Source organism: Malus domestica, chromosome 12 (genome assembly GCF_042453785.1).
Source record: "Malus domestica chromosome 12, GDT2T_hap1".
Classification (NCBI taxonomy): Eukaryota; Viridiplantae; Streptophyta; class Magnoliopsida; order Rosales; family Rosaceae; genus Malus; species Malus domestica.
Genome location: NC_091672.1, coordinates 10374828 through 10393647, shown reverse-complemented (window position 1 = coordinate 10393647; position 18820 = coordinate 10374828).

Genomic DNA, 18820 nt, shown 5'->3' with positions numbered 1-18820 from the left:
CTCTCTATCTTTGCATAACACTCTTCTTGTTCCTTCACTATCGAATCATTTACTTTCTGTTGGTCAAGTTACGGAACAATTAGATTGTGTTGTACTCATGTTTCCCACTTTTTTCCTACTACAAGATATCCAAACACGGGCGATTATTGGGCGTGGTACTAAGAGGAGAGGGTTATATTATGTGGATGATGTGGTATCGGGCCGAGTCAACCAAGTGAGCAATGGTCACAACAACAAGGTTAAGAGAATCTGGTTATGGCATCATCGACTAGGACATGCATCTTTTGGTTATTTAAGAAAATTATTTCCGTCTTTATTTAATGGCGTTTCAGACTCTGATTTTCAATGTCAGGATTGCATTCTTGCAAAAAGTCATCGTACTTCTTACCACTTGAGTCTCAATAAAAGATCGGTGCCCTTTGAGTTAATTCACACCGATGTATGGGGTCCCTCACCAATTGCGACGCGCCACGATATTCGTTGCTTTGTTACCTTTGTAGTTGATTACACCAAAATGACTTGGCTTTATACCATGAAATAGAATAGTGACGTTGGGCAAATTTTCCAACATTTTTATCTGATGATTGGAAATCAATTTTCTCTTCCTATCAAAGTCTTAAGATTCGATAATGGTGGAGAATATCTTAATTCTGAACTATCACAATTTTTCGCAGAGCACGGCATACTTCACGAGACTACTTGTCCTCAAACTCCTCAACAAAATGGTGTGGCAGAACGTAAAAATAGACATATCTTGGAAACTACACGGGCACTTCTAATTGGGGCTCATGCTCCTCATGCCTATTAGGCAGATGCAGTTATGTATTCTATTTATCTTCTTAATCGAATGCCCTCTCGAGTTCACAACTTCCGAATTTCCATGGAAGTCTAGACGAATTATGTCACCTTACCATCTTCTCTTCAATTATCACATCGCATATTTGGATGTGTGGCTTATGTGCATCTTCACAAGAATCAACGGAGTAAATTGGATCCGTGTGCTGTTCGTTGTGTAATTCTAGGATTTAATAGCCAACAAAAGGGATATCGATGTTACCATCCACCTCCTAAGCAATTCTATGTCACCATAGATGTCACTTTTTCCGAAACTAAGATGTTTTTCATCTCTGATCAAACCCACTGTACTCTTCAGGGGGAGTTAAATAGTAAATACGAAGACTATAGTTGGTTTGATGTTCCACATGAACGAGACAGTTAGCATGGTACATGCGAGACCGAGACTAAAGACTTAGGTGGTATGAGCAACCCACTTGACCGCGCCTTACTAAAGGGTCGCAACACATCAATTCAAATCCCAACAGTAGGCCACGACATAGCAGTTCAGAGATCGGTAGTGGCCAACAACACAACAAGCCAAAGCCCAGCGGATTTTGACCGTGAAACCCTTGATCGAGAGATAGCTCATGCAACATCGAATAGTAGGCCTACACCATTTATAGAATCAGTAGAAGGTAGTGGGTCCGCGAGTGATAATGAGACTGTGCAAACAGAAAATAACCTTCATTCTCCTCCATTATTACACGTTCATGTCCCCGCGGATATCCAAGAGGAAAGTTGTCATACTCCAGATATTGTTGAAAATTCCTATATTTTACCTCCTAGGTAAAACAATGGGAAACCACTTGACAGATTTTCTCCGAAAGGAAAAGTGAGATATGCAATTGCATAATATGTGTCCACTCAATGACTATAACCTAAGTACCAAGCTATGGTGAATCAAATGGATGGGATTAAAATTCCAACAAAAGTGGAAGAGGCTTTGCGAGACCCCCGTTGGGTAGAAGCCATGAGAGTAGAAATGGAAGCCTTACAAAGAAACATAACGTGGAATGTAGTGTCACTACCACAAGAGAAGAAACCAGTGGGATGTAAATGGGTGTTCACCATAAAGCACAAGGCGGATGAGTCCATTGACAGATACAAGGCAAGATTGGTAGCTAAAAGGTACACACAAACATTTGGAGTTGACTACCAAAAAACGTTTGCACCGGTCGCAAAAATGAATATTATTCGAGTCCTTTTATCTTAGCAGCTAATCTGGACTGGCCTTTGAAATAGTTCGATGTGAAGAATGCTTTCTTACATGGAGATCTGGAAGAAGAAGTATACATGGATCTTCCACCAGGATATGAAACACCAAATGAAACAGGAAAAGTATGTAGACTTCGAAAGGCTCTCTATGGACTCAAACAATCACCCAAAGCATGGTTTGGAAGGTTCACTAAAGCAATGAAAAAGTACAGCTATAGACAGGGAAATACGGACCACACCCTATTCATCAAATGCATGTGAGGTAAAGTTACTTTGTTAATTATCTATGTGGATGATATGGTAGTTACTGGTGATGACACAGAAGAGATAAAAAGGCTACAGGGGTATCTTTCATCAGAATTTGAGATATAGGATCTAGGAGGCTTGAAATACTTCTTGGGCATTGAAGTTGCTCGTTCTCATGATGGTATTTACTTGTCTCAATGGAAGTATGTTCTTGATATTCTCTCAAAAACTGGAATGTTGGCTTGTAAACCAGTTAAAACTCCCATTGTGCAGAATCATCACCTGGCGTTGTACCAGGATCAAGTTCCTACCAATAAAGAAAGATATCAGAGATTGGTAGGACAATTGATTTACTTATCACTTACACATTCGGATATTGCGTATGCAATCAGTGTTGTAAGTCAGTTTATGCATGCTCCTAGTAAGGATCACATGGCAGCAGTGATGCGTATACTGAGTTATCTGAAAGGTGCACGGGGTAAAGGACTAATCTTCAGGAAGCATGGACATATGGAGGTAAAGGGGTATACTAATGCTGATTGGGCGGGAAACATTACTGATCGTCACTCCACATCAAGCTACTTCACATTCATAGCAGGAAATCTGGTAACTTGGAGAAACAATAAGCAAAATGTAGTGGCTAGATCCACGACCGAGGCAAAGTACATAGGAATGGCACATGGAATTTGTGAATTTTTATGGCTTAGGATTCTTGTCACTTAGATTGGGTTCAAGCCTCAGGGAGCTATGTTATTATATTGCGACAATCAAGCTGCGAGAGAAATAGCCAATAATCCCGTTCAACATGATTATACAAAGCATGTGGAGGTAGATATACACTTCATCAAAGAGAAGTTAGATGTCAAATTGATTGATATTCCATACGTGAGGTCTGAAGAACAATTAGCAGATATGTTAACTCATGCGATTTTAGCAAACTTGACAAGTTGGGCTTAGGAGATATCTATACACCAACTTGAGAGGGAGTGTTGGCGTGAGTCAACCATTTTGTTTAGGAATGTAAACCTATAATTTATTTCTTGTATAATTGGGATTCTTATTTCCTGTTATGTGGGATATTGTTGTTGAGCAAAAATTGAACACAATATGTAAACAAATAATTCACTCAACACAATTTCACCCTCGTTCATTTTTTTGAAGAGGGTTTTATTAATTCGAGTTCGACCCATTCTAGGCTACGCGCCTATTAATTATAACCTTTTCTTTGGAAAGGAATACCCTTTGATTCTAATATGAATAAATCGTAAGTTAGGGATTTAGTTGTTTATTTGATTTTGTGACTATGTCTAGGTAGAGCCCTAGATTGCCTACGTACCCTCTTTGAGGGATCAAGTCACTCGTAGTTCCTTATGTGCTTAATACTTGTTTGGATTTGATGCCTTGTGCAGTTTTAGCTCATGCGGGTGAGGACTTTGCGCCATTGGAGCATTTAATGCCTTGTGCAGTTTAGGCTCTTGCAAGCGAGGACTTTAAGCCATTGGAGCTTGATGTGGCTTCATGCCATTTGAGTCTTGTTGCGGCTTTCTGCCGTTTGATATTTGATACGGCTTCATGCCATTTGAGATTTGACGCGGCTTCGTGCCATTTGACATTTGATACTACTTCATTCCATTTGAAACATGACATGACTTTGTGTTGTCCGTCCCTATTTTTATTCACGGAGTCCAAAAATATAAAGCTCATGTGAATACAAAATTGTTGTTTTACTTCAATCTCACATGGAGCAACATTCCCTATAAAATTAGGAACTTTGTTGCATGAGCAGCATCCATTAATAGGAAGTCTAGGAACTTATGCTTGAAGACTTCTCTTTTACTCCTTGTAGAATTTGTAATTACTTGGTCAAAGAATTTAGTTTATATAAACCAGGGATTCGTCTTGATTTCACGGTTGCGTCTAAAATTGATATCAGACTGCCTACGTATCCTTAACGGAATCAAGCCAGCGTAGTTCGTAATTTTGTTTTAGACTCGTTGCGGCTTTGTGCCATTTGAGTCTTGTTGTGGCTTTGTACCGTTTGAGTCTTGTTGTGGCTTCGTGCCGTTTAAGTCTTGGTATGGCTTTGTGGATGACCATTGAAGAGCTTCCATGGTTTTGTTCCATTTTGTTGTCAAATGAAATTAATGGGTATACTCGTAATAATCCCACTATTTTTTAGATTTGGCATTTGACTTTGGCTTGTACTTATTTTTTTTATCTTTGCATTTCTGGCTTCACGAAACAATTTTTAACTTGGCAAAAGCTACATAAAGCCCACATGAAAGAACATCTTATTATTTCCCTCCTCGTTTGCAATTTCTTTCTCCTGAAATATTTGTAAAGAACCATGCTTGGAATAGAGAAAATGTTTCATTTAATTCCTTCACGGGATCCATTCCATACGGATTATGGCAAACACAACCTTCCCCTTGTTTCATATTTTTATTTTGTACTTTCAATCCCATCTAACCATGGGATTTTGAAACCATTTGACCCAAGTCTTTCCACAAAACTCCTTTTCTTCTCCACGTGAGATGCATGGTTCAAGGCGAAATAGACTTTTGTCTTTTCTTTAAGTATAAAGTTGGGACTGCCAAGTTTCTGACAGCAAACTTTAAATTTCTCTCCCCTTCTTCTTTTTCATATGACTTTCCAGGCCTTCAAGTTCCAGTAAGACTTTGAAAGTTCAACAAAACCTTCTTTCTTTTCCATATGAGGAGACTCCCACGTGAAGTGATCACTCTTTGGCAATTGAAAAAGGCATCATGGCAGAGAGTTCCTGGCCATGAATGGCACCGACATGAGACTTTGTTCGAACGGGGGAACGACGGATGCGCCTTCTCCTACTTCAGTAACCCAATGGTCATTTTCTCTGCGGAACAAAGGCACCAGTTTTGGTGGACTTTGTTTCTTCTTCTTCTTTATCGTCAGCAGTTCTTTTTTCTTCACTTGATGGCTACGACGGGAAACGGAGCTCTTCGATTTGATCGGAACTTCACGGGGTGGTTTAGACCACCCCGAAGAAATTCATGGGATTAAACTGCAGCGGCACGGAGCGAAGCTCTTAGATTTCATCAGAACTTCATAGGGTGGTTTAGACCCCGAAGAAATTCATGGGATTAAACTGCAGCGGCGGGGAGCGAAAGTGGTGATTTTGTTGGCTTTGTTGGACTGCAACTCGAGAATGCTGGGGAGTGGGAAAAGTTCAAGAAGCAAAGTGCTTCTTTTCTTCCTACAAAGTAGAAGAAGGAAACAACCTAAAAAATTAAATGAGATGGCTTTATACTTTCAAATGTTGTGTAGCTTTTCCTGCTCTTTGTTCTTGCATGTAGCTCTTGATTTCATCTTCTTCTTTCTTTTCCTTTGTTGTGCCTTTGCTCTCTTGCTTTGCCTCTCTGTTGTCTTCTCTGTGATTCTCAATTTCTACAACGTCTCCTCTCTTGTTTCCGTTCCCCCCCCTCTTGCACTGCAACTAGTACTTATTTATAGGCATGGTTGGAAGGCTCTAGAGTTTTTACGTGGGGGAGTAGAGGCCTCCACTTTCATTTAACTTCTCCCACTATCTGTGCAGCAATCTTCCACGACTGCAACCTTCCCACGTTTTGCAGAAAATGAAGAGTTTTTGCTCCACGTTTCTTCATCTTCTATAGGGTGATATATGTGTTTTTCTTTATATATATTTATTATTATTTTTGCTCCCGTCTTTGTCGACTTGGGTTTTCCAAGTCTGAGACGTGCTACCTTTCCTTTGTCTTTTGAGAAGTTTGTTTGTTTGCAAACTTCTCTTTAATTTTTTTTGTTCAACAATTGTACAACCATATATTTACCTCCTAGTGAGAAGAATAAACATACAATTCAAACCCTAAACACTTTTATCTGGAACACACTCTCAATTCGGCTGAGGTGTTCACTCTACGGTTTGAAGCAATCTGGAAGAATATGGTATAACCATCTGAGTGAGTATTTGAATAGTCAGGGATATATGAACAAGAAACTATGCCCTTGCATGTTCATTAAGAAGTCACATTCTGGTTTTACGATTGTAGAAGTTTATGCTGATGACTTGAACCTCATCAGAACTAGCTCAAGAGAACTGCCACACACCTGAAGTTGGAATTTGAGATAAAAGATCTAGGAAAGGCTCGATACTGTCTCGGTCTCGAGATAGAGCACCGTTTGAATGGAATCTTTTTACATCAATCGAACTACACCTAAAAGATGTTGTGTTGCTTTAACGAGGATAAAGTGAAGCCTTCAAATACTCCTATGGTTATTCAATTGCTAGATCTAAAATGAGATCCCTTCCATTTGAAGGAGGATGATGAACAGATATTGGAACCCGAAGTTCCTTATCTAAGTGCAATAGGTGCTTTATTGTACTTAACTCAATGCACTAGACCGGACATCTCATTCACTGTTAATCTTTCTTTTCCTTAAGGGTACTACAGATCTAGGCATATTCTATCCTTATAGATCCTCGAGTGATGTCGCACCCCCTTATCTCGAGTCGATTCCCGCCTTGTTGGTTATGCCGATGTAGGTTACTTATCTGACCCACACAAAGCACGCTCTCAAATAGGTTATGTCTTTACCATTGGAGGCACCAAAATATCTTGGAGATCAAATAAATAGACCTTAGTTGCCACTTCGTCTAACCATGTTGAAACTCTTGCCTTACACGAAGCAACTTAGGAATGCTTCTAGTTAAGAGTAGTTATGGGCCATATTCGAAGCTTATGTGATCTTTACCCCGTTGTTGACGTCCCGATGATGATCTATGAAGATAACGCAACATGCATCAAACAACTTAAGAAGGATGACATCAAAGGAGACAACACCAAGCACATTGCACCGAAGTTATTCTTCCTACATCAATAGCAAGAGCATCAGAAGATTGAACTCACGCAAAGACAATCTAGCTGACCTCTTCACCAAAAAACTACCGAATGCGACATTTCAGAAGCTTGTTCAAGGAATAGGTATGCGTAAACTTTCTGAGTTGTAACGTTGTTAGTTCTTTTTGGAATTATGTCAAACTCAGGGGGAGTATCCTGAAGTATACTTGTTTGATCTTAATGTACTCATTTTCCCTACGATTAGGAGTATTTTTCTCACTAAGTTTTTGCTACCTAGCGAGGTTTTGATGAACCTTGGGTTGATCATATCCTTGATGACGTCTCATATATGTTTTATTTGACATTGCATTTTCTCACGCATCTTTCCTTAGACTATGGATTTTGTCCCTACTTGGGTTTTACCATATCCATGGGGTTTTTTTGTGAGACTTAGTTCCATATGCAAGTTCCTGCTTTACTTTGAGTCTAGCGTGTTTCCAGAATCAGTGCTGACGAGTCGACTTCCTCAACTCTACATGATGTCGAATCTACTTGAGTATTTCCACACTCAAGGGGGGAGTGTTATAAGCATTGTATTTAAGTGTGATTATGTAAATCCTAGATTAGATTAATACTAGTTATTCTTCCCTATTAGGACTTGTATTCCTTGGAGGAGAATGATTCTTCTTTCCCTTATTACTATAAATAAAGGCACTGCGAATGGGGAATAACACATCTTATACACAACCCCACAAACACATCTATCTCCCTATTCTCTCTCTCTCTCTCTCTCTCTCTCTCTCTCTCTCTTTCTCTGCCGTGCACTCTCTCTCTCCCTATCTGATTAAAATAAGCCACAACATGGGTGATATATAGGCCATATTATTGTGGTGTGTCATGTTTTTCTCTACAAGCATTGGAGATGAAGATGGAACAAGCTAAGGAAAGTGAGAGGCACTAGAGGAGAGGTCGAAAGTTAGAGAAACTAAAGTTTTAGCACTAAAGGGAGACATCTCAATCTCTACAAGAATCACCAGCCTTCAAGTTATAAAGATGAAAAAACCTTATGAGTGGAGAAAGCCCAACAATAAGGTGAACAACTTTGATTCAAATCAAGGTATCGCTTGAAGAGGTATAAGTCTTTTCCTACTCTTATTGCATGTGATATTTATCAAAAAAGTTTTAAAGATCCATGGTTCTGGATGTTGGAGTGCATACAACATATACAACACTTCCACTATTATGATTTCATTTTTGTTGATGCACGTACTTTGTTGGTTCAAAATTTGATTAGGAATCACCATTTTCACCCACACATCCTTTTTTACCTTCCACACACTCCTCTCAATTTATAGGCATCAAATCAAATGAATGTGTGTGAATAGCACCGCCCTTTCATCAAATGAGAACCCAAGAAATCTTCTCAGTATAACCTCTTTCTTCACCTTCACACTTGTCCCCTACTTCCGTCAATTGGTTGAATATCAATTTGTATGGTGCTTATAACATTGCAAGCTTCATCGGAGACCTTCCTCAGTGATTTTATTCAAAATACTTGGGGGAATTCCTCAGTGACTTTGCATGCAGGCTCTTACACATGTCAAGCCATGTCATGGTTCAATGTTTGGCAATCAGCACTAGTACAAAAAACACACTTGCACGACGGAAACTTGCACGACGAAGTACATTACGTTGCACAAAAACTTTTCACGCAACATTAACAAAGAAGCATCACGCAATGACATTTTAAGCGATGAACCTTTCCGTCGCTTAAAATTGTTTTGCGCGACAAAGGTACACCTTCGTCGCTCAATGTACCTTTGTCACGCAATGTTTGGAAAAAGGTGGTAAAATCCTAGTTTGGCACTAGAAAATTACGCAAAAGACCAATTGTGTCACGCAAATGGTCTTTGCACAACGCTTTAGTTCACCATTGCGCAAAGACCACTTGCGTGACGCAAGTGGTCCGTCACGAAATTTTCTGGCACCAAACCAAGATTTTTACCGCTTTTTTCCAAACATTCGGCGAAGAAGGTGCACCTTTGTTGAGCTAAACATTTTTGCGCGACAGAAAGATTCGTCGCACAAAGTCGACGAGTTTTTCCAAATCACAAAAGCAGTCTGGAAGGCATAAATTGCAAACCAAATTGCAGTAGCTGTCTCCCTTCCTTATCTCTCTTCAAAATCTTCTCCAATCCCTCCCTTGCTCTTAAATTCATCATACAAATAATCCATCTCTCTTCTCCTCCATCTCCTCTCCCTTCCTCGATCTACCCCTATCCGGTAAGCGATTTGATTTTGCATATATAACTTTGAATTGAGAATTCAAACTAAAACAATTAAATTTGTTTTGTAAAGGATTTTTGTATACGAATTTCATTGAAGAATGAATTTGAAGGTATGTTCTTCGCTAAATTTATCTTTATTAATTTTATCTATTTTATTTACTTTTAGTAATTATTTTGATTTAATTTATTTGTATGCACATATTTTTGTAGATCACGTACAAAATTGTTTTGTGTTGTACAGAGTTAATACTACGTAACTTCGTACACTTTTTTTTCAAGAAAAGCTTAGTTTCCCATTTGAAAATTAGTTTGATTTCGTGCATGCGTGGGAAAGCATGATTGTGGTTCAATTAATTCTTGAATTGTCCCATGTTTTGGACAGTTTGGGAATGCATAGTTATGTGTTGTAGTTTGCAGTTCACGGATTAGGTTTCGATAGTGGGAATTTTGGTAACATTTCCTGATGTTCTTCGTGTACACGGTAGATATTATATATCTACTGGGTGCACTTGAAGAACTGTAAGAAGATGCTGCCGAAATTTGCCCACGTCGAAATTTAATCTAATGAACCGTAAATTATGGCACATAATTGTGCATTTCGGAATTGTATAGGGCCTTTACCAAAGGCGTAAGGTGACAAAACAATAGTTGAAATTGTTGTAATTCTTCTATTTTTATTGTGATTGCAGACAAAATGGACATATAGCAAATATAGAATCAGAATAGATGTGTTGCTGAGTACTTGGATGTAATAGATGAGTTCATTAAATTCACAGCGAGACGCAACCTAGGTTCAACTCATATCCGGTATCCGTGTAGAAGGTGTAACAACTCAATGAGGGAGACATTCGTAAATGTTTGATTTCATTTAGTAATAAATGGGATGATGGAGACAAATACTCAAATACTACTTGGAATCATCATGGAGAACGATTAGACCATTCTTCGTCTTCATACATTACACAAGCTGAGACTATTGAATCTAATGTGGATCCTAATGAACAGGTTCTTCCAGAGTCGTCTCTGAGATTTTGGGGGCCATGTGCGAAATTTATAAAAATGCCCCTCCTTAAGATAAGTCTTAAAAAATGTAGGACAATGTATTGATGCTAGAAAACAATCACTTAAATCAAAACAAAGTTTAGCACTCACTGATTGCAAGTTTAAAAATGTCATTAATAATAAGTAAAAAAAGCTACAAACATAACGTTCACTAAATAATCAAAAACAACCAAACAAGAAAACAAACTTCGAAAACTTTAACTTTAAAGTTTCACTTGAATATGTAACATTATAATATAATAATATTGAAAAAATACCATCTTTTATGGTGTATTATTGGCACTCGAAATATCTTATTGTACTCTAATTTTTTGTATTTAGAAAGAAAAAAAAAATTAAGCTTATAAGGAGTGTAAGATGAGATTTTAAAGTGCTAACAACATCAATTTTTGAATATAGAACATTATTTCATAACAAAAGCAATTTTAAATATAGAATATTATTACATATAAATATTAGGTGACAAAAATTTTGAAGGCCTATTCAAATTTGGGGCCCTATGCGACTGCACCTTTCGCACCCCCTCAACGACCCCTCTGAGTTCTTCACTACTATTCAGTGTCCTTTAGATTTGACTATCCTATTGCCAAGTTTCTTCCATAAATTATATTAATGATTCACCTCATCAACTACTAATCACCGTCAAATGCTCTATGCATAATAGCTAGTATATATTCGTATTTCTTAGTATATATTTGTGAATGTATATATAGAAACTAAACAAACCTAGCTTTCATGGCATGAAACTATACACGTGTGTATATTTTTATATTTATTGTTTCAGCTATTGCAAGTAACACATGTGTTTGGAGTCAATCAACCAAAACTACTTTTGAATTAGTATTGTTTCCACCTTTGCAATACTGCTTTATATATATATATATATATATATATATATATATATATATATATATATATATATATATGTGTGTGTGTGTGTGTGTCAATTGATTTCTTAGAAAGTGAATTTATATATATGTATCTCTATATATCCGGACAGGAGCAAGCTGATTTTCATCTTGTCAAACTATACATATTGTTACATTTTTTTTTTTTTTTTTTTTTTTTTTTTTTTTTTTTTGTAAATGATATATGATATTACTTTGGCTACTAATTAATTAGTTTCAAATGCAAGAAAGGATTAGGGAACAAACTACTTCAATTATTTAGGATGATATATATGGGCCTCTAATGTTATATTTTTATGGTTAAAAAATTGTATAGATTTCGCAGTTGATCACACCTCGTCGGAGTGTGACCAATGCGCCTCCCGCATTTTCAGCACCTACTACTTTAGCCATGAGTGCTCTATTGATTGGGGAGCCTACACCCCTTACTCAGGCTACTCAGGGGCGTCCTAGGTGCCTGCATCATTGACATCATAGTGTCGATTCAGTCGCTCAGTGCACGACGGCATCACCGCCCCCGTCGCCATCAGGAGCCTTCTGATCACACTTCCTCGGTATCCACAATCGAGGGTGGGGGATCCTAGCTAGTTAATTTTTCTAATTCTTACTACAATTTATTTTTTTCATTTTAAAACTATTATTTTTACGATTGTGAAAATGTGTTGTGGATGTGAACTACTATTATTTTACTATTTTCAGGTTTTGGGAAATGATATACTATAAAGGGATGTTATGCCAAATTTTCGGTAGAAAATTTAAGATTAGGATTTTTGACCATTTAAGTTTCTTTGGGCAGCTAAAAAAAACACTAGGGCGCCTAATCGAATGCTAAAGTTGGCGCACAATGTACGTGTGTCCAACGGTTGATCAAGATTGCGTATGACTCGCGACATCGTGGAGCAGCTACCTCACAACAGCATAGCAGCATCGCTACCAGCTGTGGATTTGTTATTCTATGGCATTGTCCTATGCAATGGGAGTCTTAGGCAGAAATTCCCAAGGAGACGAAGAAACTAGTGCGGCATGAGTTGTTGGTTACTATTTTCATTTTTAGCCTTTATCATTTTTTTAATTTTGTTTACAAATATTATAAACCAAATTATATTATCTTAATATTATTAAATTTCGTACTATTATTTTATTATTTTCATATTTGTAGTTCAATTATAATCTTAAGGATATATCCCCCGATCGAGGCCACTGCCTACTTAGAGGAGAACTTAGCGGCCCATTACAAACATTGGAAGTGCGAACTCCATGTGCATTTTAAGAAATGGGATGATCTGAAGATTGCTTGCCTAGATAGTTACCCAACGGAGTTGTTGGAGCAGCCAGAGGATTGGGAGTGGCTTTGCAAACATTTTACAGACACAAAATTTGTGGTAAGTATGTACATAATATTTTAATAATAATTTAATACTGTTTTATTTATTTTTTATAAACTTTTTTGATAATTTCTTTCAAATAGTCGCACTAACATGTATATTGTGTGTTTAACAGAACAAATATGTTGCTCACAAGAAAGCTCGAGAGTCAGAGACACTTTTCCATCATTCTAGTTTGATGCCCTTCTCCTATAGGCTTGAGGAGCAACGTCAAGTAAAAGTATATTAATTTTTAAATTTTGTACAATTTATTTTTTTATTATTGATCAATAATGTTTTCTTAATGTTTTTTCTTCAAGAGGGTTATAAGTTCCCAAAGCTCGACATGTTCAAGGACGTTTATGTTCAACCCGGCGATGAGACCACTGTGCAGCTGCATGTAAGTATATGTAATTGTTATTATTATTATATTTAGGTATCGTTCAAATATTAATTACAATTTTTTATTAAATATTAAATGTTTTTTCTTTATTATTACAGGCCGCTATGGTGGAGAATAGTAGCATTGCAACTTCCCCTGGAGACCCTGATCAAGTATGTCACTGTACCCGAGGGTCTTAAGATCCTGACTAAGACCTTGGATCAGATGCTCGGTCGTTGTCATGGCAAAGTTGTTTGGGGTATGAGGAAGGCACGGGTTCATGAGACAGGTGCCTCCTCTTCCAAATCGATCACAGGATAGGTTGTCGTCATGACGGAGGAAGTGGCAACCCTAAAAGATAAGATTGCAACCCAGGAAGCCTAAATTGCAACTCAGATTGTGGCCCAGGACAAGAAGATGAGCATGATCTTACGGGCCTTCCAAATGTCCAACCTCCAAATCCCGATGTCAGCACCTGATTGTGCTCCACCTTCGACCTCCCAACTGCTTTGCCCAGCCGATACCCAATAGCCTGATGCATCAAACACAGACGACTATTTATTTAGTTTTTTCTTTTTTGTTCAGACAGCTTGTACGTACATTTTTATATATTGTAATTAAATCATTTTTCATGGTTGATTAATTATTGTATAAATTAAAATATTTGTAGAAATTAAATAAAAAATATTTTGTCAAGAAAAAAGAAAAAAAAGAAGGGTTTGTGCAACGACGACAAAAAAAGAAAGGTTTCTGCAATGACTACAATAACTTGTGCCGCACAAAAGGTCTTTGCACGACAATAGCAACCTACGTCGCACACCAATCTTCGTGTGACAACGAGAGCTAGATACGTCGCACACCTATCTACGCAGTTATGCCATCGTCGCGGAAACCCTGCTTTCGCGACTTTTGCACGACGAAGTTTTCGTTAGACCTATTCTCATGCGATTTTTTTTTTTTGTCTTTGCAGGACGAACTATGCTTCGTCGCACAAACTGTTATTTGTTCTAGTGCAGGGAAGAAGCATATATAGCCTTGGATCATGTCAACAGTATGATCAAATCATTCCAAAAGGTGACTTTCTCCAAGGTTGAATCAAGAATCAAACTTTGCTCCAATATCAAGTTAAACAACGTATTTTAAAGGGTAAAAGACTGTTTACTACCCTCATGTTTCGTGGTTTTCAACATTTAGTACATCAAGTTTTTTTCGTCTCAGATTCATACCTAAAGTGTAAATTTTAGGACAGTCTCATACATCCGTTAGTCAAACTGTTAAGTTTTTTGTTAACTGTGACGTGGCGCACTGACTGAGCGCCACGTGTCATCCACTTTTTTTTCTTTTTTCTTTCTTTTCTTCTTCTTCTTCTTCTTCTTCTTCTTCTTCTTCTTCTTCTTTTTCTTCCTCCTTCGAATCTACCCAGATTCAATTTTTTCTTGTTTTTCTTTTTTTTTCTTTTCTTCTTCTTCCTTCTTCTTCTTCTTCTTCTTTCTCCGAATCTGCCCAGATTCAGGTTTTTTTTTTTTTTTCTTCCTCCTTCTTCTCCTTCTTCCTTCCTCCTTCTTCCTTCCCCTTCTTCTCCTTCTTCTTTCTCCTTCTTCGTTCTTCTTCTTCTTCCTCCGAATCTGGGGGAAGATGAAAGCTTTTTTTTTTTTTTTGAGGAAGAAGAAGAAGAAGAAGAAGGAGGAAGGAAGGAGGAGGAAGAAGGGGAAGGAAGGAGGAGAAGGAGGAAGGAAAAAAAAAGTTGCAGTCGGAGGAAGAAGAAGAAGAAGGAAGAAGAAGGAGGAAGAAGAAGAAAGAAAAAAAAAACAAAAAACAAAAAAACAAACTTCCCCAGATTTCGGAGGAAGAAGAAGAAGAAGGAGAAGGAAGAAGAAGGAAGAAGGGGAAGGAAGAAGGAGGTAGAAGGAGGAAGAAGAAGAAAGAGAAAAAAAAAAAACAAACAAACTTGCCCAGATTTCGGAGGAAGAAGAAGAAGAAGGAGAAGGAAGAAGAAGGAAGAAGGGGAAGGAAAAAGGAGGAAGGAAGAAGGAGAAGGAGGAAGAAAAAAAAAGTTGCGGTCTGAGGAAGAAGGAGAAGAAGAAGAAGGAAGAAGAAAAGAAAAGAAAGAAAAAAAAAACGTGGATGACACGTGGCGCCCAGTTAGTGCGCCACGTCACAGTTAACGGAAGACTTAACAGTTTGACTAACGGATGTATGAGACTGTCCCAAAATTTATACTTTAGGTATGAATCTGAGACGAAAAAAACTTGATGTACTAAATGTTGAAAACCACAAAACATGAGGGTAGTAAACAGTCTTTTACCCTATTACGGAGAATTCGAATACTACCATACACGAAACAGGTGACAAGATTCATTATGCTAATGGAATTGATTTTCGCATTCCCCTTTCTTCTCCTTCACACCTTTCTCTAATTCTAGTCCTTATGTTAAGTGTATCAAAAGAAAAATTAAAAGACATAAATTAACAGTAGAAACAAAAATGGAGTGTATGGATTTCATTTGGACCGTGCTAAAACCGACCTAGAGGTCACAATCCTGGTCTTCAACGACTCACCCCAGTCCAGTCATCTGCCTTCCCATTATTAAAAAAGAAAATGAAATAAAAAAATTTAAAATGTGGTTTCGTCCCTTACTAGTCACTACCGTGTCGTTTTCTTTTTCGTTTTTTTCTTTTTGACTAGCCGTGTCATGTTCTTTAATTTCCCAAATTAGCACCTTCAAAATGCTCGACCAATAAAATAATAAAGCACTTTGAAAATGCAAAGCACCTGCAGTGTATATAAACCAAAGTATTAGGTGCCCAAAGGCACATGTGATCTATTCTTTTTCTCCAAAGTCCCCAAAGTCCACCAAGCCAACATCTTCATATAAACACCTTCTAACACCCCCCCCCCCCCCCTTCTCTTTCTCTCTGCAGCTTCCTACTTTTCCATGGCTGGCCTTCAATACCACTTCTTTCCCACTGACTTCCTCTACCCTCGTACTTCTCAGTTGAGGGCCTTCGAGACAACTAACAAAGCTACTGTCCTTCCCCTCAAAACCACCAAAACCGATCATGTAGCCGATGACCTGGAGCAGCTCAAGATTCAACACCGTGGAGTTCAAGTCGTCAAGATTTCAAAATCTCCTCCTTCTATGCATGGTTGAATATGAAGGACTCGCCCGGTTTGTGAATGCTGACACTCTTAGGGTTTCTGACGCTCGTGAAGATCAAGATCATGAACTTGAGGATCTGGTTATTTATGGGGTTCTTTTTTTACTCCCGCTAATAGTTATTACTTTGCTTCCATGTCAGCACCATGATGTATCACATCCATAGTCTCGTTGTGTATCGTCCACAACATACGTATGTTCAGATTATTGTTAATGTACGAAGATATTGGGCGATATGTGATGCATGTTTCTTTTATCTTTTCCCTTATTTTCCTCAGTAACTACAATTTAAGTAATTCAAACTTTGCAGATTTTAAGGCCTTCGTTTACTTTCCACCAATATACCAAACAAGATATATATATATGTGTGTGTGTGTGTGATTTCAGCTACTGAGGATTGAAAGAGAATCGTTTGTTCCCCAAAAGTTAATTGAAAAAATCATACTAAAGGTTCAATTGTAAGATATTTTGTTCTTGCACACTTGTTCATAGCAAGAAATAATTAAATTTCACCTAGCACCAAATGGTTGGTTAAGGCTAGGAGCACAAATAAATAATTGCAACCAATTATTTGATTGAGTTTTTAGGCAACTATTTCATGCTCACTCTTCTTTTCATTCAGATTCAGCCAGATATAACAAAGTTTTTTTTGTAAAATTAAAACATATAACATATTAAGATTTATTCTTATCAATTATTTAATACTATCTTAGTAATGAAATGTAAAACAAAGGGTATTTTGACACCTTCATGCAGCCAGAAGAATTGGAAAGTCATGGCTTTCGATTATGAGAATGGCTCCAATTACGAAGGATATATTTGAGAAAGGGGGTAACAAAGAACCTCCCACTTGATCAAATTTTTAAAATAAAAAGGTAAGCTAACAATCTCTCTTTAAACTGTATCACGTACAATCAAGTAACTTAAATGACGAAAAAAATAAATAATGTATTTTTGAATCTAACACTATTGAACTTAGCAGTTTGTAATAGGGGTGTGCTATCCATACACCTCTTTTTACTTCTCATAAACCTTTTGTTGATTTCCTTAATCTTTTTCAATTCATCCGATCTGACGATCGAAAATTAAAAAAGTATGTAAGAAATAAAAAAAACATGTGAATATCACTTTTTTTTTTTAATATTATTCGACGACTAACTCAGCGCATTACTCAAATAGAAAATAAAAAGAGTAAAACAAAAAGAAATTCAACATATATATAATTCATGTGGGCATCGTGCAGCCGTCCAAATTAGCGGTGAAAATTGGGGTAGCCAGAGGTCATTGCTGGACCACATGTGGAAATAATTTAAAACATGGGGGAGTGATGTAATACAGAATAAAATAGGGTTTTGTGGTGCTTTCACTATTCCAAAACAAAATATTTGCCAGGAGGATCCTAGCTGGATTTTCTTTGTGATGATATGGAAATTCTTTAATCACATTCTATCATCATATATCGTGTAATTAAAAATTATTATAAACTTTTTATTTAAAATTGAATATAAAAAGTACCTGACAAAAAATAATCTCATGATATACGATAAACAGATGTAATTAGAGTATTCCTGAAATTCTCACGAAGAGAATCCCACAATGATCATCTCTCACATATTTGCATATGAGTTTCTGTCTCAATTCATTAAAAAAAATGAATAACTGTTCAAAGTTGAACAGTTTAAACTTTCCAATTTATTTGACTTGACCTAGAGAATAAAGCATAGACCAATGTGACATGGCGTGCAGTCCACGGTGTCCGTTTGGCATTGGCAGCTACCTGAAATATGCCGAATATGCCGTTGAGAGAGAACTCAAACAGTCTGCATGCACCATGCCAAAGAGTCTTCTTTTGTTTTCTCTTCTTTTTAATTTTTAGTACTAGCATACGCCCAATTATGTTCTCTAGACATTAGTGTCTAAGAAAAGTCGTGGTTATTTACTGCTTGATCTTAATTTAGCAATAGATGATCCTTAATTATTGTTGTTCTATATGATCTTCTACTGGTGAATATGATTGAACAATACGTGATCACGATTTACTTAGACCCTAAAGTTTAGGAAAACCGGACTCCTAGCATGCTAAACGCTTTGCTCTTAGGTCATCCTGCATGCCTTAAAATATATGTTTGTTTATTTATTTGATGTATCTTTGTTTAATTATTTAATGGACAAGGATTGTCTGCCCTCCCACTTTCGGTGCCCTCTTGTTTTGTGTGGTCACGGTTAAGCCAAGCCAACATTTTATATTTTTTTTATAGAGATAGTAAGACCAAAATGAATAGTAACATAAAATGTTGACGTGCTTAACCATGACCACACAAACAGAAATGTACGGAAGGGCACTGGAAGTGGGCAGACAAGCCTTATCGTTATTTAATATCGAGTCATGATGCATGCGTTGAAATATATATATATATATATATATATATATATATATATATATATATATGTTTGTTTTATTACTAGTGCCAAAACAGAATCTCTACTTCTTTTAAATAATATCTGGAAATTGATGTACAAATATC